The sequence below is a fragment of the Schistocerca serialis genome, chromosome 3 (genome assembly GCF_023864345.2).
Source record: "Schistocerca serialis cubense isolate TAMUIC-IGC-003099 chromosome 3, iqSchSeri2.2, whole genome shotgun sequence".
In the NCBI taxonomy this organism is placed as follows: domain Eukaryota; kingdom Metazoa; phylum Arthropoda; class Insecta; order Orthoptera; family Acrididae; genus Schistocerca; species Schistocerca serialis.
Genome location: NC_064640.1, coordinates 630,180,166 through 630,206,828, shown reverse-complemented (window position 1 = coordinate 630,206,828; position 26,663 = coordinate 630,180,166). Strand labels below are relative to the sequence as shown.

Genomic DNA, 26,663 nt, shown 5'->3' with positions numbered 1-26,663 from the left:
ATATCACTCCATTTTATGTTACTCTGCAAGCGTATTCCGGATACGAGGGCGTGCTGAAAAGTACTGTCAACAATTACTGTATGTGCAAGCTCTTACCGTTTTATTAATAAAAGGAACTTAATCAACTCGATGCGAAGCTAATTTTCGTTGACATAGTAAATATAGACAGCATTATACCCATTACAAAAGCTGTAGATATAAAAAAATATTATTAAAATGTCAAACAAAGTCCACAGCCGAAATATACTGATGCACCAAAGAAACTGGTATAGCCATTCTTACTCAAATGCAGAGGTATGTAAACGGGAAGAATACAGCGCTGCGATCGGCAACGCCTCTGTAGCACGAGTGTCTGGCGCAGTTTTTGGATCGGTTATTGCAGCTACAGTGACAGATTATCAAGATTTAAGTGAGCTGGAACGTGGTGTTATAGTCTGTGCACAAACGATGGGACACAGCTTCCCCGAAGCAACGATGAAGTGGGGATTTTCCCGTACAACCATTTTACAAGCGCACCGTGAATGTCAGGAATCAGGTAAAACATCACATCTTCGACATCTCTGCGTATGGAAAAAGATCCTGCAAGAACGGGACCAACGACGACTGAAGAGAATCGTTCAACGTGACAGAAGTGCAACCCGTCCACAAATTACTCCAGAATTTAGTGTTGGGCCATCATCAAGTGTCAGCGTGCGAACCATTCAACGAAACATCATCGATATGGGCTTTCGGAGCAGAAGGCCCTTTCGTGTACCGTACCTTTGATGATTGCACTACGCAAAGCTTTACGCCTCGCATGGCCCGTCAACATCGACATGGGACTGTTGATGACTGGAAACATGTTAACAAACTTCCTGGCAGATTAAAACTGTGTGCCGGACAGAGTCTCGAACTCAGGAACCTTGCCTTTCACGGGAAAGTGCTCTATCTGAGCTACCCAAGCACGACTCACGCCCCGTCCTCACAGCTTTACTTTCGCCAGTATCTCGTCTCCTACCTTCCAAACTACACAGGAGCTATCCTGCGATACTGCAGAACTAGCACTCCTAGAAGAAAGAATATTGCGGAGACATGGCTTGCTTGTTTCATATCAGCTCAGGAGTGAAAATTTCATCTGGAAACAGCCCCTACGCTGTGGTAAGCCGTGTCTCCGCCTTATCCTTTCTTCCAGGAGTGCCAGTTCTGAAACATCGCAGTAGAGCTTCTGTAAAGTTTGGAAGGTAGGAGACGAGGTACTGGTGGAAGTAAAGCTGTGAGGATGGAGCGTAAGTCGTGCTTCGGTAGCTCAGATGGTAGAGCACTTGCCCGCGAATGGCAAAAGTCCTGAGTTCGACTTTCGGTACGGCACACAGTTTTAACCTTCCAGGACGTTTCATATCAGCGCACCCTCCGCCGCAGAGTGAACATTTCATCCTGGAAACATGTTGCCTGTTCGGACAAGTCTTGTTTCAAATTGTACCTAGCGGATAGACGTGTACAGGTATGCACTCAACCTCATGAGTCCATGAGCGTACTGTTAAAGCTTGTGGTGGCTCTGTAATGGTGTGGGGTGTGTGCAGTTGGAGTGATATGAGATCCCTGATACGTCTAGATGCGACTGACAGGTGACGTGTATGTAAGCATCCTGTCTGATCACCTGCATCCGTTCATGTCCATTGTGCATTCCGACGGACTTAAGCAATTCCAGCAAGACAATGCGATACCCCACACGTCCAGAATTGTTACAGAGTGGCTCAAGGAACTCTCTTCTGAGTTCAAAAACATCCGCTGGCCACCAAACACCCCACATATGAACGTTATGCAGCATATTTGGGAGGCATTGAAATGTGCTGTTCAGAAGAGATCTCCACTCTTTCGTACTCTTACGGATTTATGGACAGCCCTGCAGAATTCATGATGTCAGTTGGCTCCAGTACTAATTCATAGCCGTACGGACTGGCCGAACGGTTCTAGGCGCTTCAGTCTGGAATCGTGCGACCGCTACGGTCGCAGATTCGAATCCTGCCTCAGGCATGGATGTGTGTGATGTCCTTAGCTTAGTTAGGTTTAAGTAGTTCTAAATTCTAGGGGACTGATGACCTCAGGTGTTAAGTCCCATAGTGCTCAGAGCCATTTGAACCATTTGAACTAATTCAGCCATTAGTTGAGTCCATGCCAAGTCGGACTGCAGCACTTCCTCATGCTTGCGGAGGCCCTACACGATATAAGGCTCGTGTGTCAGTTTCTTCTGCTCTTCAGTGTAGTTCAGCTAATAGAATTGCTAGAGCTTGTCGTCTTCCACAATTATTTCACATTCAATGGCAAAATGTAAAACAAAGATGTAGGCATAGCAACGGGAAGTCCTCTCAGTGGGATCATTGCTTCATTTTCATTAATCACCTTGAAAATAAACTTCCGAAAACCAAGGACATAATCACCGAAGAAACTGCACTGCTACATATATGTAGAGGATAGATTAATTGTGTATGATGGTAGTAATGAAGAAATAGAAACCCTATCGATTGAGGTTCAATAACTTACAGAGTAACATATATTTCACCATAGACAACCAGAATTATAATAAAATAATTTTTTTAGACATAACGATAACAAACACAAACCAGACCCTGAACATCAACGTACACAGAAAACCTACGACCAGCGACACTCATTACTAAATCTGCCACAAACCCAAACTCACATGAACAGGGTGCATTCAGATCCCTGTTGAACGGAGCACAGGGATTGCCACTTAATACCGCTGACTACGAAATAGTGTTGATTTCCATCAAATACATTGCACACAGCAATGGCTATTACGAACATAAAATAGAAACACAACACATAACAAAAAGCAAAAGCAAACGAACATGGCTAGCTCCCACAGCATACAGAAACCGAACTATACAACGATACCATATTTAGGGGTCATCTCAGTCAAAGTAACCAAGCTGTTTAGAAACACAGATATCAGGATCACTTTTGATACCAACAAGAACATAAGAAAGAAACTGGTCCATGACAACATACGACCTACAGAGCAAATGGTTCAAATGGCTCTGAGCACTATGGGACTTAACATCTGAGGTCATCAGTCCCCCAGAACTTAGAACTACCTAAACCTAACTAACCTAACGACACCACACACATCCATGCCCGGGGCAGGATTCGAACCTGCGACCGTAGCGGTTGCGCAGTTCCAGACTGAAGCGTCTAGAACCGCTCGGTCACATCGGCCGGCTCCTACAGAGCAGATCAGGAATTTAAAAAATTACGTATAGTCATTGCGACATATACTACATTCATCGGCCAAACGGGAAGAAATTTAAAAATCCGTTTCAAAAGTCACATCGACTATTTCAGACAGGATAAAGCTAATAAGCCACCTTTAGCAAAACATATAAATGAATCAGGACACAGTGTTCAATCGACAGCGACTTCAAAATATTGCATATTTTTGAAAGCATTACTTTTGAGCACGTCCTCGTACGTTATGATAGTTTATGGACATCTGGGAAGAAATGAAAATATTTCTCCAAAGCCATAATTGGAATAACGAGATTCTAAATGAAATGACAGAGCTAAAAATTTCACACTTCTTTACCAGTTTCAGTTCACTGCTATTAAATCATAAGTATATGACATTAAGGTGATACATGAATATAGATCCCAGAAATATCTTTGTAATTCTTAAAATAGAAAGCTTTTACCATCACTTGTATTATAAAGTTGTCGCATTACTCATTTTGTAAAATATTACGCCAACCATTATCGACTTCAAGACATGCAGAAGACTTGCTACTGATAACAACGGAATCGGCCTTTCCGTAGTTAAATCAAAACTAGGCTTCTTTTGCCCGCCATCTTGTTTTTCTGCACTGCCGATTTGTTCTGTGTTACCGTGTTTTAAAGTCAACCTTGTGAATTTGTGAACAATGGTGAAGAAGTCAAAGAGAGCCACGGAAGTAGCAATTCCTCAGGACAACACAAGAAGACTGCCACACCACAAGAACAAAGTAAGTGACAGTTTTCTAAATTTTTCATATGAACCAATATACAAAGTGACATCACCTCGTATCAACTTATCCTTCTCTCTCTCCATGGGATGATCATAGCCGTCATGTAAAGAAACTTTAATATCTATACACACTTCTGTTAAATGTTTTTGTAATGCCACTATAGCCTGATGCTGAGATATCACCTCGAAACATTTCGCTAAATAAATAATGTAGTAACCAATACATTTTGTGAAACTTCCTGGCAGATTAAAACTGTGTGCCCAACCGAGACTCGAACTCGGGACCTTTGCCTTTCGCGGGCAAGTGCTCTACCAACTGAGCTACCGAAGCACGACTCGCGGCCGGTACTCACAGCTTTACTTCTGCCAGTAAATTTATCAGAAGTGTGTATAGATATTAAAGTTTGGAAGGTAGGAGACGATGTACTGGCAGAAGTAAAGCTGTGAGTACCGGGCGTGAGTCGTGCTTCGGTAGCTCAGTTGGTAGAGCACTTGCCCGCCAAAGGCAAAGGTCCCGAGTTCGAGTCTCGGTCGGGCACACAGTTTTAATCTGCCAGGAAGTTTCATATCAGCGCACACTCCGCTGCAGAGTGAAAATCTCATTCTGAATACATTTTGTGCCTGGTAGCAGTATGTCGCAGCGCTCGTGTATGGTCTCGTATTGTTATGCTGACCGAGAGGGTGCTCCATGTGTGACTTGCTCTTCTAATTGGTCAAACTCTATTTCAGGGTGCCGTTGCTCACGCACGTTACACATAGTCACGTTACACACTACAATTGCGTCAGCGAAGCGGTAAGTCTACCGAGGAAATATCCATGACATGTAATACCTCAGCTGATACTGAGAACATAATAATACTTCGGAGGCATTACTTTTTAGCACGCCCTCGTACGTTATGATAGTTTCTGTTTCTCGTGTGAGACCTTGGGTCTGTGGGGATTTTTCTTAATATGCGTCCACACCAGAGCTTGTGGAGACCGGAATGGATAACCAAGAGTTTGGGACGTTCACTGTAGGTAGTATTGTTACTGTGGCTAAATGACCTGACTGCACTAGCTGAAAAGGTTAAAGTTTACTCCGAAATTCAGTTTTTTCAGATTACGGCACCGCAGATACCCATAAGATAAAATAGTAAGGTATGAATAATAATGACAGCATATTACTGTGTTTATAAAGAACGTTATGGAGAAGTGTTTCGGAAAACAGCGTTACGAAAAAAAAGAGTCAGCTGACACCCGTTAATGGAAGAGATCAGGTTATAGAGGAGAAATAGTGGCGAAAGGTAAATAACGATCCCTACCTTGTCTGAGGACGCATCGTTTACGGAAGCAGACGACAATCGCCGACTCCCACAGGGCCACAAACAACAGCAGTGTAGTATGCTAATTCATAGTTCGCGTTTTCAGGATATTATCATCATACAAATAATCCATCATTTCAATAACATGAGTTAAGTGACTGCGCACAGATTTTTTAATCTGTATAATAATATGTGTTTTTGTGATTAATCAGCTTTTCATCCCCAAATATTCTGGGTTCGCTTCAAAATGTCTTGTAAGTGGTTATCTGCAGTGGTTTCATATAGCCATTCGGCCCAAATTTTCTGTTTACGTTGAAGGAGCAAAGAGGGAGAGAGGATCATTAAGTATTTTTTTATGAATGATGTAGCATACGACCAAGGTACCGAACAATGTGGCTGCGTAGATATAAAATGATTGGACATAATAATGGACGCAGTTGTTAGCGTATTCGTGCTAGCCTTGGGTATACGAGGGCATGTTTTCTATTAAAGGTACAGGTATTAAGGAATGTGTTTTAATGCACGCTTGGGCCTAAAAAGATATTAATTTCCATTTTAACGCTCACAGATTAATGACCAGTACGTATAACATATTACATTAAAATTGGACATTAAACGTGAGGAGGACTGACTGCCAATGTGGGGGTTTGTGAGTGCAAATCAGTGTGATTTTTTTAGGATTTTTTGTTGCTGTTAGCTAACAATAAACCCCTTGAGTGCGAGGTCGTTAAAGACCAATGATGTTTACGGCATTCGATGCCACATATATTGCCTACCATGCAACGCAACATTGGCTGCTAAGAATAAAGGGATCGGGACTGGAGGTATCCAGTGGTGAGCACATTAGGTTACGGAGCTTACTCGACGAGAAACTCAGAACAGTCTCACATCGCTAGTGGTATTGATACAAAACAGAGACATGGCAACGATAAACAAAGCAAATATTGCATTATATCTACAAAAAACAGCTGCCGAAATGGACATTTCGTCAGAAAAGAATCCGAAAAATTTCGCTGGGTGAGAAAGAAGTGACAGATGAACTATTAACGTTCCTGCAAAATGAATCAGTGAAATGTGTGGCGTCGTAAACACTCGACTGTAAGGAAGAAGTACATGATAATTATAATTACGACGATGCGTGCTTAACATGTGAAAGTAATACAGAAACAGGTGTCGAGCAATGTATTTCATCTTTTTCGTACAGGAAGCCACAAATCCTGTCTGTAATGAAACGTAGTAAAGGACAATGGTTGTCCAAGGTGCGGGTACTAAACATATTTACATAGATGGTAGATCATCCACAGCATAGTAGTAAAACATTTATGAACAGATTTAGAGTGCGTCCGCAGCAATATGACCGTATAGTTCATAAGAAATTCTATGGATATGCAAGGGAGAACAAGGCGCACTTGTTAGAAAAACTGGTGTTAGCACGTTTCAAAGATGCTCGACACAATTTACAGGATGAGCATGATATTGACCTACTACGTTATGCATATCAAACTGCCCGCGACACAGATTACAGTGATTTCAAGAGAAGCAGTGCATTGTTGTATAAATTCAAACAGTACTACAGAACTGGAAAACGAAATTTCAAGCAAAGTGTCAACTCGACTATGCACAGAAAATTGTGAAATCGGCGCGAAAATTTGAAGATGAGATAAAGAAGCTTATCTTTTCGTTCACTAGGGTATCTGTTTTCAAGTTTGACCAATCGAGATTTGAAGAAAAAATGCAGATGAAAGGTACCATGGAAATGAGAGGTAGTAATAGAGTTGTATCAAGGCCAACTAACATTAATGCGTTAAAGCGTTGTGCCGAGTGATAATCTGGATGTTAAATTGTCTGTAAAGTTATTTATTGTGTTGAGAGAAGTTGGAGGTGCTCTGCCACTACGATTCTTTCTCGTGTGCGTGATCTTTCATGAGCGGAACGGAATATTTACGTCACAGAAAGCAAGAGTGGGTCACTGGGCGTAATAGAACTACAGCTCTGTTGTCGGTAGCGACCACCACCTTATGCTTGCAACAGTCCATCTATAAATAGCTGCACGCAAAAGATATTTCGGCCAGAGGAGGATTGAGTTTAATTTTGAGAAGTTGGACAGTACAAAAGTCAGAGAGGAGGTCTCGATCCTACTGATAAATAGTTTTGAAATGCTTAGCAGAGGAATCGAAGACAATGACATTGAGGGTCAGTGGGATGCAGTAAAAAAGGACCTATGCACAGAATGCTGAAGAAATTATTGGAACAAGGGACCACGGCAGACGAAACAAGATCCATGACCATATTTGGGGTGCAATACAGCAGAGAAGGAAGGCAAAACTCTGGCTAAATTGCGCACAGACAAGGAAAGTAAAAGAGGAAATCTAACAGGAACTCTGCATATTAAATGGGGTGATGAACATGATTTTCAGAAAAGATAAGAGAAACTTCATCAATAATCTCGCAGCTAAGGCGGAAGCAACAGCTAACGGAGGCAATAGCAGGACCCTGCATAACATCACAAGGCAACTGTCAAATAAGAAATTTGGGGGTTAATTGCCAGTCAAGGAGAAGCAAGAAAAATTACTCACAAATCGAGAAGACGAAGTGCAGAGATGGAATCAACATTTCGAGAACGTTCTGATCCGTGAAACTACAGATGACGATGTAACTTAACTGAATGTGGACGAGGAACGACTATCAGAAGAAATGGCTATTAACGTAGAACCGCCATCTAAAGAAGAAATCGCCAAAGCAGTGCAACAAATAAAAACGGAAAAGCTCAGCACCTGGACAACATCAGTTCACAGTTACTCAGAGTAGATCCCCCTACAACAGCAGAAATTTTACATCAGCTCCTGACAGCAATATGGATGAACGAAAAAGTGCCAAATGATTGGAACAGAGACTTGCTTATCAAATTCCCAAAGAAAGGAGAGCTATCGGTTTGTGATAACTGGAGAGGCATCATCCTCCTGTCAGTCCCAAACAAGATCCTCTTGCAAATAATACTAAATGGGATAAAAGCATATGTAGGCAAGAAAATAAAAAGACGACAAGCACGATTCGGGGAAAGTCGCTCTTGCATTGATCAGGTAAACATCTTGAGAATGATAGCTGAACACTCGTATGAATACTAATTGCCAGTTTACGGGCTGCATGTAGACTCTGAAAAGGCCATCGACGGTACAATTAGAACAAAAATATGGAGCTCACTGCAAACTTTTGGAATTCGCAAGAAAATAATTTCTCTTCTCAAGTGCACGTATGAAAAATACGTGTGCCAGGTTCTACATGAAGGTCTGCTTTCAGATACAATAGCAGTGAAAACAGGAATTAGGCAAGGCTGCATGCTCTCACCGATACTATTTAACATAGTACTGATTCTTGTAATGACGCAAGTAATGGATAAAGTGAGAGGCATAAAATGGAGCAATGGGACACATGTAGAAGACCTAGATTTTCCAAATAATCTTTGCCTTCTACCCCACAGCCTCAACGACGTGAAAGAACTAGAATATCTGAAATCTGCAGCAAAGAAAATCAGTTTCGTAATTAATGCCCACGAAACAAAAGACATGCGGGCAAATGATAACAACACCGCAGAGCTTAAGCGTGAGAGCCAGGTAATCGAAAGGGTGGTTAAGTTTTGCTACCTTGGAAGCATAATTACACCATATGATGGTGCAACAGGGGACATTAACAGCCGCATCAACAAAACCAAAGGCGCTCTTACAACTCTCCGCTCTATCTGCAGATCGAAGGAAGTAACACTGAGGACAAAATTTCGGCTATTTGAAAGTAATGTAAAACCTATGCTTTTATATGGATGTGAAATGTGGGAAATAACGAAGCAGTTAATCCATGCAGACATTAAACAACAAATGTCTGAGGAACATCCTATAGGTACTTTGGCTAAATTCCGTCTCTAACGAAACACTCTGGGAAGGAACAAGCCAAAAGGCAGTGGAGCTTCAAATAAGAAGCAGGAGGTGTAGGTGGTTAGGACATTCTCTTACGAGACCAAACGAACATATTGCGAAGGAAGAACTTCATTGAATCCCTCAGGGACGACACAGAGGAGGCAGGCCCAAAATGACATGGAGATGGTCAGTTCAAGCAGAAGGTCAACAGCAAGGAATAGGATAGGAAAAAGTGAAAATACTAGCAGAAGACAGAACAAGATGGTGATCCTTTATTAGAGCCATATGCCCCACGTAAGGATTTAAAGGAATTAATGAAATAATATCACGCTAAGTATAACAACACCATAGAATGTGGTTGCATATCTTTCTAGAGTCATCACCTGCGTAAGTTTCATTTTGTATAAGCACATGACTTTAATCAATCACCTTGAATTTATTGATTACTTGGGCTAAAAGTAGATGGGACGAAGTTGCAGTAACGTACTTCCATGAAAGTTACGATCTATATATTGCGAAGCAACACTCCTTGGTGATTCCATATGAAGTGTATAAACACATTGCTAACAGTGTATTCATTGCATCTGCTATACAAATATTAAGTCGTACCATCTCTTCAGGATACAGCATAATTTTGTAGTATCTAAATGCCTGAATAATTAAACTTACGTTAATTCTGCACTACATAATGACTGCACCACTAAAAACGCAGGCTAGTACTATGTAACTTATTCCGTACTGAACGTTTGGACAGTGCCTCTAGCGATACACATAGGTTATTTTTGAGGATGATGCAGTAAATGGAATTCCTACTAGCTTTCAACATTCAGCGTCAGACATTTGTCTCTCCCTTATCTCATTTATAGCTTGGCGAATTTCAAACCTCATTGTGTCATATTAACTGAAACGTAAGGTTTGGTCATCTTTATTCCGATTTCTGTACATAGTGTTCTGTCCACTGCGCCAAAAGTCTCTCCTAAAGCTTAGTTACTGCCAATCGGCTTTCAAAAACAATAGCGCTATTAAGCCACAAAATCGTTAATAATTCACATTCAGTCATACTTAATTTTATCTATTTAAATCTCATGTCTTTGGAATGTCGAAAAGCCGTCTGAACTACGCAGAAAGTAGAGTTTCAGTCCTTTAACTAAACACAACTGGTTCGCCATCTCGTTATTAAAGTCCGCTGATGGCAATTAACATATCAACACACGCGAATTCAGGAGGCGATCCTCGTACTCTGTCCACCATGAATTCAAAAAGCGCAACTGGAATAGTTTAAAATTCTCACAGGTGGGTCAGATTCGTGGGTCAGATTCGTCTGCGATGAAATTTTAAGTCGACTTAATGGATTTTTAAAGCTATTATTTGCAAGCATCCACAGAATGTGTGTCGTTGAACGTACCACACCCTTTCTGCATAATGAGAAAGATCATGAGTATACATGATGACTTGTCTCCCAAATGCGTTGACTCATCGTTCAGAGCGTCGTCCACTTTGCATGTGCCTGGATATAGCTATATCATACAGGGCACACATACTCCTCTGCAGAGAAAGAGGGTATGATGACAGAGATTCTGATGACGCAAGGTTAGGTCCTCAGTTACTCCCAGTGAGTTTCCGAATGGTGTTACGAGGGTTGTCCAAAAAGTAAGTTCCGATCGGTCGCGAAATGGACTCCGCAGTGAAAACCCGATGAAGCTTTTCATAAATGTGTTGGGTAGTGTCTCTAGTATGACTGTCGAGTGCATCAAGACGCTCTTTTCAGTTGTGAGCGCACTGTGAGCGAGTAAAGGTGCCTAGGATACGATGTCTCCCGCCAAGTAGGAGGGCCCGTTGAGAGGCTTCGCCTTAATGAATGCAGCCCACCTTAACACTTGCCACGCACTTCCTTCTTCCTGGCAATTCTCAGCCGCACTCTGCAGGGGTAGTGAAGAGACTCCTGCAGCCTTTCCGATGGGAAGTGTTCGATAACACACAACACAGCCCTAATTGGCTCATCCTGAGTATCATCTCTGTTCACATGAATCTCTGGATACGAAGAAAACACTTGGGCTCAGGCTAGGCGCTATAGACCAGCGTAGAAAATTATCTTAAAGCACGGGCGGCTGCCTTCGATGCCGATGGTGCTGGAAATTTGGTGTAACGCTCCGACAAATGTCTAAATTGGAGCGGCGACTATGTAGAGAAGTATCTGGAATGTGTAGCTAATTCTTGCAGATAAAATGCTTCTGATTTTCACTGTGGTTTCCATTTAGCGACCGATCGGAACTTACTTTCTGGACAGCCCTATTATTTCAGGCTGACAAACTTAGACTGTCATTGATACAGCGTTTGCGGTATGTTCCCCATCTCTCTAAAGTGACACCAATGTGTAAAGCAGTGTTTCAACTCTGTGCCCTCTGCCCTCCCAATTAACTTTTAGATTTCTATTGGTCTGCCTGTTTCAGATGTCGAAGGTACAACCTTGCGTTTTCTGAATATTAGATTTCAAGCCATCCATACTATGGATCTCTGAATGTACTAGCCGGCCGCGGTGGCCGTGCGGTTCTAGGCGCTGCAGTCCGGAACCGCGTGACCGCTACGGTCGCAGGTTCGAATCCTGCCTCGGGCATGGATGTGTGTGATGTCCTTAGGTTAGTTAGGTTTAAGTAGTTCTAAGTTCTAGGGGACGGATGACCTCAGAAGTCGCATAGTGCTCAGAGCCATTTGAACCATTTAATCTGAATGTACTAAGTGCTTTTGTGACAAATTGTTCCACTTTTTAAACTTCTTTGTTTGTCTTACTAAACTAAGATCGTCTTCATATATGCTTTTTCACGGTTTTAGGTAGTGGCTAGCCATTGGCGTTCTGAAAAGTACAGAGGCAAAATACTCTCTTGAGGCAAGCCATGTTGGTTTCTCCAATGACTTCGCCCTCTTTGAAACTCAACAAAAAGGGCTGAATGTGTAATAAAATGTGGAACATACCAAGGGAGTGTAGTCTAATCCAAATAATGGACGAGAAACTATTCATGATGTCGCTTTATCCGCTGTACTTGGGCAATGCACAGCTCTGTTCAAAAATGTGATCCGATCGGTCAAAGTGTCGAGCTGTACACGTATGCTTTCATGCCCAGCAGCTAAACTCATTGCAAAATAGTGATAACTGTGATCCTGCAGTCCAATTATCTAACAACTGGCTGTAAATCGAATTACGAAGTTAAATAATTGTCTATAAATTTTCAGGAACAGTTTAAATGTCTTTGCACAGCACTTGGGCGGGGTGAAGGCACATCCTGACTGCGGTCATTACTAATAACGGTAGCCGGTTTAGAAAAAACTACATTCACTGAGTGACGAGGTGCTCCACGCTTACAAGAGCGAACATGGGTTGCATTCTTTTTCTGTTGCAAGCACATAGACTTTACATTACCTGCCTTTCCAAAAGCAGATCAAGTCGTGTCCCACGAAAAGCAGTGGGGACATGATTTCACAGCAGACACATGCCTTGAAATTTGTTTACTCTGTCCGCGGAACGGTGGCCTGTTTGCACGTGCTGGTCGGTCTCAGGGCCTTACCTGTTCGTCACATCGCGTTACACTGCAAGTGGGAGCTACCTCGAAGTTTTCCACGCCACTATCACACAACTCCTGAAGTTCAATAATCTTAACACTTGCCTGGGTTCCCGGGTTCGATTCCCGGCGGGGTCAGGGATTTTCTCTGCCTCGTGATGACTGGGTGTTGTGTGCTGTCCTTAGGTTAGTTAGGTTTAAGTAGTTCTAAGTTCTAGGGGACTGATGACCATAGATGTTAAGTCCCATAGTGCTCAGAGCCATTTGAACCATTTTTGGAATCTTAACACTTCTTTTAAAGTAGGATCAGAATGTTTGAGAATTTGTTCAAGAATCCTACTGTCTGGCACATTTTACATAACTGCAAGACGAATAATTCCATCACTATAGTGCTGTCCACAGCTACTTTGAAAATGACAGTCATGTCAAACCCAGAAGTTCAGAGAACCACTGACAGTTTGTCTGTTCTGGCTTTTTCCGCAATCGAAAGAACCTGTAACGAGCTACAGGAACATATACCTGATCCTAGTGATACTTAGTGAGGACAGAAACTAAATCTACAAAAACTAACAACTCTGGTCAGCCAATCAGGAATAACTTCTGAGCGAGGCGGAAAACACCTGTGCCGGGCGTTTACAAGATATAAGAAAGTTTCACAGTACACTGCACTTGATGTGCAGCACAATGAGTGTAAACCTGAGCGTACCACTAGTTCCATTCCTCTTGTTGTTCATTCAAAGCTCAGAATGGGGGAATGCATGGAGGCGGTGCCGTGGATGTCTTTGTTGTGGCGGAATTGATGCTTATGAGTTAATGAGCTACTGGACTGCCATCATTTGGTGGTTCTGAAACTGAATAAACTGCATTCCATCAAAGCAAGAGCAATCGGAGACGTAGTCGCAGGTGGTCTAGGAGGTGGGTCAGAAGCCATTTTAATAAGAGGAGCGCCGCAACAAAGTAATTAGCAGCAAGACAAATACACAAATAGCGGAAGCGTTGTGGCTAGACTGCAAGAAAGAACCCAGTTAGAAGCAAAGATCCTCTAAAAGAAAAGAGAGAAATATTAGTGACTTGCTGTTACCTAGCGACGAAGAGTGGAGGCAGCATTGGTTGTGGTATCCGCGGCACCAGCTGTTGTGTAGGCTACTGTGGAAGTCAACACCGACACAAGCAAAGAACGAGATACGTTGTGATGAGAAGTGGAAGGAATCCAAAATGATCTGTTTCAAATTTCTAGAACATTTTATTTCTAAAAAGGAAAGAAACGTAACTTTTCGTTATGAGGTAGTTTGAGATGTTTCTTGTGCGTCTTACGTACTATTGCATTTACACACTATCACTACTCACAGAACACACGCTAAGTATCGTCTTCCTGTTAGTGATGCTCACGAAGTCTGCGACTAAAATGGGTAGCGACCAACGATGGGTGGCTGCTTAATTCGGCTTTGACAGAGGGTGCTGAACTCTGTCTTCCCGGAGGCGTGGCGCTGCCCGCTCTTTCCATTCGCGAGCATGTCAGCGCCTTCTTGATGCCGTTTGGCGGCGCTGCGCTGGTCGGTGTGCAGACGATGCTTTAGGACTGCTCGTACGACATGGCTAACAATTCATATCGTCGTGAGATCAAAGCAGAAACTCTGAATACGTACGCTGATAATAAAACTTTTCGTGGACTGTACACAACACCAGTGCGACGAAATGCATTTCTGGTCTCCGTTACAGAATATTTGAAGACCCAGCAGGAAGATAGGTACTGAATCCAGCGTAGTCAGCAGAAACAATCGTTACTTCACAGATTTTATCATGATTATGAAGAATGAGATCATCCAACAGGTCTGTGTTGTAAATCACTTAATTTGCACTGCTAGTTTCAGAAACTGTCCATTTTCAAGTGTATCTATAATAACAGAAGTGGACACATCGTTGTCAGTTCGTTAAAATTTTTTGTGCCATCCCTATTACAGAACGGTATTCATTTGTCAAATTTACTGATTCTCTCACGCTCACGCAGAAGAAAGTAAATGAATAAATTCAGTTACTATATCATCATAATAGCTCATAGTTGAAGAGTTATTCGAACGACAGCGTGTGATCAAACATTCTCAACATTAACATTCTGTTACTTTGCTTGAGAATGTAACTGCCTTGTGCCTGAAGATATAAACTTAGAATGAAATGGATTTTCACGTAGCAGAGGAATTAGTTTTCTTGAAAGGCAATTTGCTACCAACTAAAGCAGTTAGTAGTTTGGTTATTAAATAGGTATCAATGAACGTAAATACCAATAAGGAAATGAAAGGAAGCTTTAATCTTATTGCAAGAAAGAAGGAGATTATTCTAAATCAAATTGGACACTCATGTCCTGTTATTTCTGAAGTATTTGAATTTTTTCTTCGACCTGACTCATAACATATGAATTATGTCCTGCTAAATATGTGAGTGTACAGGAATTTACATTGTTGAAAGTAGCAGCTCATTACGGATATAGAAAAATTACAATGTGTTGAGATTACTTCGGCGGCGTTATCGTCAGTTGTTCGTGTAGACACATTTACATACAATAGATTCATTTCTGATTTCAGTGAAAACGTTTATGAAACTTGAAAAATATATTTTAGTGTAAATCGCCTCTACTCCAATTATGCAGCCCATAGGACTATTTTCATTTGCATGGCTGTCTGCAGATATCTGTGGAACATGTCGAGGCAATGTGTATACCAGATGATTCTGACGCATGGTGTACTTGACTCTCGCAATACTAAGGCGGGTGGGGGGGGAGGGGGATGGGGGGAGGCAGGCGGAAAGAAGGGGGGATTGTGTGTCCACCTTTTGGAAATGTTGTAATTTTGTCAGTTACTTTATATTTTAAGCCTTTGAAATAAATATTTATTGTTTTTGATGAATTCTTCTGCCAGAGTCTACAAATGTTTTAAGTTTTCCAATTAAACCTATCGCAAAAATTTAAGTCTTACAAGGGAAAACCGCCATCGCATACCCTTCAGATTTTGAGGTGAAATGGTCCAGTGGATAGCTCTTCAAAAACTGAACGCAGAACATGCACGAAAATAGAAAGAAAGTGTGTGTATTGTGTATTGAACCGGGGACCTAGAAATGACACGCCGTAGCCCTTAGTGCTTCACAACACCACAACAGGCCACAGCAGTCCACTAGCCCACACCGAAACCAGGGTTATTGTGCGGTTCAGCCCCCAGTGGACCCCCCCCCCCCCCCTCCCCCGGAACGTCTCATACAGGATGAGAGTAACCCCAAATGTTGACGTAGTAGAGTAATGATCGTGTACGTGTACATTGAGACAGTGATTGTGCAGCAATCGCCGACATAGTGTAACTGAGGCTGATTAAGGGGAACCAGTCTGCATTCGCCCGAGGCAGATGGAAAACCGCCTTGAAAGTCATCCACAGGCTGGCCGGTGCACCGGGCCTCGACACCTACCGCCGTGCGGACCTGTGAAGGGGACCGGCACGTCTTCCCGCTCATGAAGCGGCTTGCCGGGCGGGCTAAGAAGGTGTACTGAACAGTGAAAAAAGGTGCAAAATAGAAACAGCGAACGGTCTAAATTCAAGTTCTGCAACAAGTAAACAGCAAGTGTGGTCACAGTGTTCGACTGAAAATCAGGATATCAATGTTCAAATTTCTCATGCGCCACTTTTTTTTCACCAAATTATGAACTTCGCACCCAGTCACTGACGATCCGTTCTCCTTCTGTAGTCTTGGAAATTGTCATACTATACATTTGTTACGGAATATGAGTCACGTGTTAAGAATATATTACCGTAGCCAGTAAATGTGGTGAATAGTGATACCAGGCGAGATGCTGCATAGACATCTCACAAAAATTAAAACGGCAAATAAATGGGTGTGAACTACTTACAATAAAGAAATTCAAGAGTCAAAACCTCCAAAACGGAACCCAAGAGTCATAACATATGGTACTTGCGTAGAATAGATAGGATGTATGTACGTCTGGAGGTCAATTCCTTACACCTGGCAGTTTGAAACGGACGTCACACCACAACACAGACACAAATTTGACATTTGAATACAGCGGAAAGACACGTCAGTGGCCGGGCGGACAGTTCATAATTTTGTTAAATAAAAGGAGGCGGGGAGGGGAGGGCTCCAGGCAGATCTGAACTAGGATATTCCCCTTCGCAGTCCAAAACCGAGACCACAAAACCATGATGCCGTGGCAATTCAAAGTCGCTTTATGTTGCACGTCTTGAGTTTGGAGTTTCCACTGTTTCTAGTTTGCTTCTTTTTTCATAGTTCAGTACACCTTCAACCTGTTTTCATGCTTCATCTGTGTCCAGTTCTTGACGGACTATCTAGTGGACATCTTACCACTAAATCTGAGGGGAGAGCGATGGGGAGCTTCCATTGTTAGGAGCAGATGTCACGTTGCTCAGTGAATGTCATATTCAACATTTGCAGTTTCAGGACGTCACCTACACATAAATATTTCTTTAAAAAGTATGTTTCGAGTATAACTTACCAACAGTTAACGATTTTTTTTAAGTGGGCATACGTAGCTTCGGTAGCACACGTTGCTGAAATAGCGATGATAATGGTAGGAGTGTGTTAAAAGATATTTTCAGGTTCTGGACCCTGCTTACACACCAGCATCTCTTTAAGAAGTTTGTTTGCAATGTAAGTCAACAACAATTAATGATTGTTGTTTTTTGTTTCTTTTGTGCCGGTCATATGGTACCCTCCTCTCCTAGGTAATGCGCGTTATGGAAAATGCGTTGGTATTTTTACGGTCAAGAAGTAAGTCTTCAACATCCAGAAAATGTCTTTGTGCTTAACTGCTATCTTCCACTGCCCTCAGAAAAAGTATTATGTTGGAAGGAAATTTTCATGATAATTCGACAATTTGGTTGGTAAGAATATATTTGTACCAGAAATGATAGATGTGAAGCGAGCAACGTACTGGAAGGGTAGATGCGGAGCTGCTGATTTAAGACTCCGTTATCCGTGACTTCTGCCCAACAACATTGTTATCGGAGAATCTGTAAGAGATACTTTCTGTTCCTACTTAAGTATAACAAAATCGTAAATGAAGGTAGGTTATGACGGAGTAAAGGGATACAGTTAAATGCATGAAAGCTAATTAACCGTTTTTTTTATTGCAAAATACTACTTAAGGTGTGCGCTAACGGCAATGACGAATAGCAACAGTAGTTACGAGATTTTTCAGTTAACAAGAACCTTTAATTGTTGTTAGTGATAATAACTAGACTTCTTATCGCGTGAAAGTTTGTGTGAATCACTCGTTTAATCCTCAAAATTTTGCACGTTACGGAACGTGCTGGGGATAAAGATAAGCACCAAATGAATCACTTTGTAATTTCTTATTCCAAATTTTTTTTTTCCTTCTGATACAGTCTACACTTCTTCCACAAGTTAGTAGCATTTTGTTGTGATTCACTTGTGTCTATCTTCCCTCTTCAATCATTCGTTCCTTAAATTTCGACAAATATAGATGATACAAATGAAAGAAAACGTGTAAAAAACAGGACTTAGCATTCTCTCTTCCCCGCAAGTGGTCTAGAACCAGTTCTTTTCCTACAGCTTGAAGAAAGTCTCGACATCTCAGAACATCATTTCCTTTTCCGATGCATCTAACTTCGTTAGCTATTTCTGTGACGTACGCTGTCGAACGGAATATTACTATTCACCCTCTCTTCGTGCTCTTGCTGAAACGATAAGCTAAACAATTTTATCTAGAATATCATCAAAGGTTTGCTTTCTGTAGAATGTGATCATTTTATGTTTCATTTTACTTCCTGTTTCTTCATCAGTCGCCCAATCACAATATAAGCTACACATCGAGACGATACTAATATTTGCTTTTGGCACGTATGAAACAAGCGTACCTTTTTTCTGTGTAAGAAAATATTGTCTGGCTCTTGCTTCACGGAAGTATGAAATGATTTTTTAGTACCATAAATTTGGCAACTTTGTGCCTGAAGTATTACTTTATTATAAAAGCGCACTCTAACGTTTTATTTTTAAATACTCTGGTTCGGGTCACCATTGATGCAGAGTGTTTTCGAGTAGTACTGCTATTAGTGATGGACGCTACAAGTACATGTTTAACACATGAACTGGTGACAAAGCCCTTTTGTTGAAAGTTGGAAAAATGTGTTTGTTGATTTCTTGGAACCCTTCTGCAACTGCCGGAAAATATGAAGCTGTGACTAACTAAAGGTAACCTGATATAGGTAAGTTAAAAGCGCATTCTGCATAAGAGTTGAGTTGTACAAAAGAATTTGAGCCATTGGAAAGCGAAAAAAATTCAGTTCTTTTTGTCAGCACATCTACCCGCAGACACAACACTTACAACTGAAATTGTAGAAAACAAGTGTCATTAACGAACATAGGGACGTTTGTGAATGGTTTAATAGAAATGCAAGTTTTATTTCTTATTGTAACTTTGTTCCTGTATTTTTTTCTTCTTCTTCTTTTGCTACTGCCTGCGTCCCGCATCGTGCGCTGGATTGGTAGGGTTTAGTACGGACTTGGCATGGTTAACTTTTTAAGGGGTGGCCGGATGCTCTTCCTGCCACCACCCCATATCCCCGGGGACGGATTTAGTGTACCCCAGCTGCCTCTGCCTAGTGTAATTCACGAAATAGTGCCATCGAGTTTCAAATGTCGGCGAGGCGAGTAACTGAGGCGGGATGTGGGGACCATCCCAGTATTGAGCAAGTGGGAGGTGGAAAACCGCCTAAAAACCACATTCAGGCTGGTTGGCACATCGACCCTCGTCGTTAATCCGCCAGGCGGAATCGATCCGGGGCCAGCGCACCTACCCGAGTCCCGGTAACAGCACATTACCGCTTTCGACTAACCTGGCGGGTACTACCTTCGTTTCTGTATACAGGGTGAGTCACCTAACATTACCGCTGGATATATTTCGTAAACCACATCAAATACTGACGAATCGATTCCACAGACCGAACTTGAGGAGAGGGGCTAGTGTAATTGGTTAATACAAACCATACAAAAATGCACGGAAGTATGTTTTTAACACAAACCTACGTTTTTTTAAATGGAACCTCGTTAGTTTTGTTAGCACATCTGAACATATAAACAAATACGTAATCAGTGCCGTTTGTTACATTGTAAAATGTTAATTACATCCGGAGATATTGTAACCTAAAGTTGACGCTTGAGTACCACTCCCCCGCTGTTCGATCGTGTGTATCGGAGAGTACCGAATTACGTAGGGATCCAAAGGGAACGGTGATGGACCTTAGGTACAGAAGAGACTGAAACAGCACATTACGTCCACATGCTAACACATTTTTATTGGTCTTTTTCACTGACGCACATGTACATTACCATGAGGGGTGAGGTAAACGTACACATGTGGTTTCCGTTTTCAATTACAGAGTGGAATAGAGTGTGTCCCGACATGTCAGGCCAATAGATGTTCAATGTGGTGGCCATCATTTGCTGCACACAATTGCAATCTCTAGCGTAATGAATGTCGTACACGCCGCAGTACATCTGGTGTAATGTCGCCGCAGGCTGCCACAATACGTTGTTTCATATTCTCTGGGGTTGTAGGCACATCACGGTACACATTCCCCTTTAACGTACCCCACAGAAAGAAGTCCAGAGGTGTAAGATCAGGAGAACGGGCTGGCCAATTTATGCGTCCTCCACGTCCTATGAAACGCCCGTCGAACATCCTGTCAAGGGTCAGCCTAGTGTTAATTGCGGAATGTGCAGGTGCCCCATCATGCAGATACCACATACCTCGACGCGTTTCCAGTGGGACATTTTCGAGCAACGTTGGCAGATCATTCTGTAGAAACGCGATGTATGTTGCAGCTGTTTGGGCCCCTGCAATGAAATGAGGACCAATGAGGTGGTCGCCAATGATTCTGCACCATACATTTACAGTCCATGGTCGCTGTCGCTCTACCTGTCTGAGCCAGCGAGGATTGTCCACGGACCTGTAATGCATGTTCCGTAGTTTCACTGCCCCGTGGTTTGTGAAACCCGCTTCATCGGCAAACAGGTAGAACTGCAACGCATTCTCTGTTAATGCCCATTGACAGAATTGCACTCGATGATTAAAGTCATCACCATGTAATTGCTGATGTAGCGACACATGAAACGGGTGAAAGCGGTGACGATGCAGTATGCGCATGACACTACTTTGACTCAGTCCACCGGCTCTCGCAATGTCCCGTGTACTCATGTGTGGGTTCATGGCAACAGCAGCTAACACACCAACTGCACCCGCTTCTCCTGTGACGGGCCTGTTACGGACCCGTTTTCGTGCTACGACCATACCTGTTGCATACAGTTGGCGGTAGATGTTTTGCAATGTGCGGCACGTTGGATGCTCTCTGTCCGGGTACCGTTCTGCATACACCCTGCAGGCTTCAGCTGGCCGGTCGCGGTGGTCTAGCGGTTCTAGGCGCGCAGTCCGGAACGGCGTGACTGCTACGGTCGCAGGTTCGAATCCTGCCTCGGGCATGGATGTGCGTGATGTCCTTAGGTTAGTTAGGTTTAATTAGTTCTAAGTTCTAGGGGACTGATGGCCACAGATGTTACGTCCCATAGTGCTCAGAGCCATTTGAACCATTTTTTTTTTTTTTTTTTTTTTGCTTCAGCTGCATTTCGGTGATGGTTCAAATGGCTCTGAGCACTATGGGACTCAACTGCTGTGGTCATCAGTCCCCTAGAACTTAGAACTACTCAAACCTAACTAACCTAAGGACATCACACACATCCATGCCCGAGGCAGTCGCACGGTTCCTGACTGCGCGCCTAGAACCGCGAGACCACCGCGGCCGGCCATTTCGTCGACACTCGCCATAGATGAGTATCATCTCCGCCTTTTCAGAGTTCGAATACACCATGGTCACAGTTCCTACAACACTACACTATCACAGACGTCTGGTAACACGGTGTACTGCAGTTGGTCTGCGTGCGGAGACGAATGCAGAATAACAATAGCAGCAAGCGCTACATGCGGACACTGCGACAGCTAGACCAAACCACAACAGTGCACTACAACCACACTCTTAAACACGGTCGTCATCGTAAACATGTCCCTGCAGATGCTGCCGTGTTTGTTACAACACGCAACTGAACGTCGGAGGTTTCAAGCGTCAACTTTAGGTTACAATATCTCCGGATGTAATTAACATTTTACAATGCAACAAACGGCACTGATTACGTATTTGTTTATATGTTCAGATGTGCTAACAAAACTAACGTGGTTCCATTTAAAAAAAACCTACGTTTGTGTTAAAAAACATACTTCCGTGCATTTTTGTATGTTTGTATTGAACAATTACACTAGCCCCTCTCCTCACGTTCGGTCTGTGGAATCGGTTCGTCAGTATTTGATGTGGTTTACGAAATATATCCAGCGGTAACGTTAGGTGACTCTCCCTGTATAGTCTACAATTGCTTAGAATATAGTACTGAGTGCTTCATGACTTGGTGTTTTCTCATACCACTGAACTTGTAAGTAGGTGTGTAACGCAGTGAGTTAATTACCTTCTTTAGAGGATTTTTTTGTTAAATGTAAGTGTTGTAACATACAACATGAGTTCCACTGAACACACGCGTAAATACGTATGTAGAAATTTTGTGTATTATTTTACACAGTATAGCCTGCCTTTTGTTCCAGTGAGTATATGTCTATAAAGTTCTTAAGGAAATTAGAGAAATAAATCTCACCGAACTGGAAAATTTCGTAACAACTCTTTTTCTTTGTATAGATGAAACAAAATCCATAAAACGTGCAAATTAACAACGGAGTTATAACTTTGTGTCATAAAGAAACGCAGTGTGTCACATGATAATTGCGATACGTGAATTTAACTGTGCTTTCCATGTGTTAGACTTCATTTCATAATGTTGTCCTGAAATAGGACAGCTTTGTGACAATTAATATTCCTTATTCAGAATACCCCATTACACATAAAATCTTTATTTGTGTCGAAACTGAAGGATAAATATTTAAAAAAATTTTAATGTGGATATTAAATGTCGCTACACACACTTGTATAACTTATGTTACAGGAAGTGCCCAAAGTGTCAAAAAGTTCCTATTTCTACGGTATTATTGATTTTATAACTTCACTATTCTTTGCAATAAAGTGAAATATCGTGTGGCTTGGGCTACGGTCGCCTGGTGCTAGCCTTTTTTTAGTAGACGCCACTATGGCGATTTCAGCGTCAAGGCAGCACAACGCCCACTCCCTGAGCGGAGAACATCGCCGACGCAGACGGAATCGAATCCTGGCCCCTTGCATTGTATTCTCTCACGTTGACTACTGAGATATTTTTTAAAGTAACTCCACAGATGGTCTAACGAGGCTGAGTGGAACCACTTTAAGACCTCTCCTTCTAAAAAATGTCTGAGGAAGTACTGGGAATCTGGGAATCGAACTCGGGTCCTTCCGCACTGTTTTCTTAGTTGCGTTAACCACTGTGCCACCTTTTGTCCAGGTGACGTTATCCCTCGCACTTATTTTCAGGAAAGAATGGAAACAGCGTCCGACTGTGTGGACACAAGGTAGGCAGGGGTCGAAACACGAGGCCTGGGCAGAATACCTCCTCCCCCTCTACCGCCCAGTCACTGTACTGGCCTCTCACATGGTCATAGTACTAGCAGATTTTTATTTAATTTCTTATTAGTTTCATTTTTTAAACTATTTTAATTTTTTCTTTAGTTTAGTTTTTTTTAAAGCAAAACTTGATAGACATAAATTCCACAATTCCGGGAACCAAAACAAAAGTAATTTGTGTTGTAGGAAGAACACAGTGAGAGAAGCCTCCAGAACAAACGAAAAGGAAAGAGAAACAAAGCTATCCTATTCTTTGACGATTAAAGACAAGAATTAACATATTTGCAAATAAAGCACCATGACGTAGAAGCCTCTGCCACTTGCGATGAGCGCTCATCATATACTGGCGAAAAACATGGGCGTCGATATGGTTGGCGCACCGGACTACATAGTGGGCGTAATGTCAGTCTTCGTCTGAGATAAAACGGAAAAGTCCGGACACAGAAGAAGTTCTACCGAGAAAGCAGCTTCTGCTGATCAGGCAGAGAATGCCAGTTGACGGCGGACCAGTGCCTTTGTTCTCATTCGCAAGAGACAGACCCGCATGCTAATGTGCCAGACTGATGACATGTGTCGCAAAAACCAGCCGGACTAAGACCAATAAGATGGACGCGTTCATTGGTCGGGATCAGATTGTGAATCACCCTATATCACAATGAGGATACGAAGATTAACGTGAAACAACACTGTTTTCTAAGATACAAATGGTGCGGACATTTCAGCTGGGTAGAGGGATTATTGTACTCCCCAACGAGAAAGCAAAGATATGATGGTAAGGTGTGCCGTTGATGAAACGTCATCTCCCAGGAAACTTATTGGAACGTAAAAAACACGTATGGGCCGCAGTTCAGAGTTGATACCGCCAACATCGGCTGGGGGAGTCAGACTCCTGTTCGAAGTCACGTAAATAAGCGAGATGCAAAAGAATGAGCTACTCGAGTCTGTGGTGTCACCGACAGACACCACACTTGCTAGGTGGTAGCCTTTAAATCGGCCGCGGTCCGTTAGTATACGTCAGACCCGCGTGTCGTCACTATCAGTGAGTGCAGACCGATCGCCGCCACACGGCAGGTCTAGAGAGACTTCCTAGCACTCGCCCCAGTTGTATAACCGACTTTGCTAGCGATGGTTCACTGACAAAATACGCTCTCATTTACCGAGACGATAGTTAGCATAGCCTTCAGCTACGTCATTTGCTACGACCTAGCAAGGCGCCATTACCAGTTACTATTGATACTGAATCATGTACCGTCAAGAGCGACGTTCACCATTAATGGATTAAAGTTAAGTATTCCACCAGCTACGTCCGTTTTTTCTAAATTCTAATTTCCTTGTCCTGTTCCAGACCTCACGCCAGCCTGCGTGAGCTAAAACGCGTGCATTTCGGCTTCCTCTAATAACACGGTGTTGGCTCTCCTGCCAACCCACAACAGAGTCCATGTTAAAACGGTGCGCAATATAAACAATACTGAAGCCTTCACTCTGATACTGGGAAGTACCAACACTCCAAGTGTATCTGGCCTCGCAACCACTTCATACTGAAGACGAGAAATATTACTTTCCCAAAGGAAACGACCGGACAACTGCATCCATTTCAGAACCACATCATGGGGAGCGGGAATGCTTGTGCAATATAGTATCCTTTGCTAAAAACGCGGGAATCTAAGATCCGCGCTTTGTGAAGAAGACTAACGGAATCGCATTCGTGTTCATGAACAGCCCCTTGAATTCGATTCGTCACCTCCCGCGAATTGAGTGCAGCTATTTTCATCGGGCAGCGATCCACAAGATCTCCAACGATTCGTAGCGAGCAACCACCGTCGTCCATGGAATGACGTGTTGAGAATCCTGCAATGGTAAAAGGGTACATTTCCATTAATTAATAAGGGCCCGAGAGAGAGAACGAAAGAATTCCAATATATCCTTGAGCGAAGATGAGTTATCGATATGACGTAGCATACCATAACATCATTCGCGTACGCTCGTATTGAGAAGGTTTCTCCTTTATCTTCCAGCCACATAATTGATCAGCAATACGGAGAAGCAGAGGTTCCAAGGACAAGACAAAAAGCGACATGGAGAGGGGGTTCCCCTGCGGCAAGCCCCGTCGGACGGTGCTCTGGGTAGTAAGTAGACCATTCACTACGACGGATGCTCGAACACCAGTAAAAAGACTACCTGCATCAAGAAACCGTGACTGACCAGGTAAAATGCCTTGTTAAAATCAATAAAACGCAAGATTCCAGAGACAGAAGTCGCCACAGCTAAAAAGTTAACATCCCGGCACTCGACTACAGAAATCAGAATCATATGACCAGGCAAAGAGTTTTGGTGAACAGCAATAATTTTCTCTAGCAGTATCGGCAAACGGCTTCTAACCGCCCGAGTGACAGTTTTGCAAACAAATTTAAGTAGCGTCATCGGGAGGAATTTAGTAATGTCTCGACGTCCTGATGTCTTCGGAATGAGAATGAGTTTACCTACCTTGAAGGGGTCAGGAATGAGACCCCAAGGATCCCCTCATTTACCAGTAACGTAACGGTATCATCTGTAAGAGGCCAAAAATTTACATAAAATTCCTTAGGAATACCGTCAAGTTCCGGCGATTTTTGCAATGATGAGTTTACCTACCTTGAAGGGGTCAGGAATCAGACCCCCAGGATCCCCTCACTTACCAGTAACGTTACGGTATCATCTGTAAGAGGCCAAAAATTTACATAAAATTCCTTATGAATACCGTCAAGTCCCGTCGATTTTTGCAATGATGAAACAGTAGTAAAGAGATATAAATCATCGCGAGTAGAGTCACTTAGAAGTTCATTATTTAATGCGGGAGTAACCACGCAATCTAGGAGATCAGTAAAGGCATCAATAATAGTCGTATGAGTAGCAAGGACATGATGATTGGTAAAGTAATTATAGATCGCTCTGGAAATGTAACGTTATGACGTCACTACGTGTCCATTGGTGTGAATAAGGGACGTGATAGATGCTCCTTTTTGACGCGTCCGCAACAGATAAGGTGCTATAAGCAGGTCGGTTCATCCTGCAGGAAGTAGAAGGATTTTGATCGCAGCCTGAGTCCTTCCATTTGTTGGTTCTTTAACTGAAGAACTTTCGCCTTAACCTGGCGTACATCGGTAATCCGTAAGGGAGCTAGTCTGGCACAGTCATAAAGTTGTCGCAGACGGAATAACCAGATTCCTGGGTCCGACAGAGACACCTCACCCTCTCAGTGCCGTAACGCATTAACGCTTTCCGGAGCAAAGGGTTGGGTTTCC

At 42.7% G+C, this 26,663-nt stretch overlaps 1 non-coding gene across 1 annotated transcript; it reads left to right on the top strand.

Moving 5' to 3' along the window:
• The first annotated feature begins 4,461 nt into the window (after positions 1-4,461).
• On the top strand, positions 4,462-4,536 carry Trnaw-cca (transfer RNA tryptophan (anticodon CCA)). The gene has a single exon. It is a non-coding gene; the product is annotated as a tRNA-Trp (tRNA).
• Positions 4,537-26,663: the final 22,127 nt, after the last annotated feature.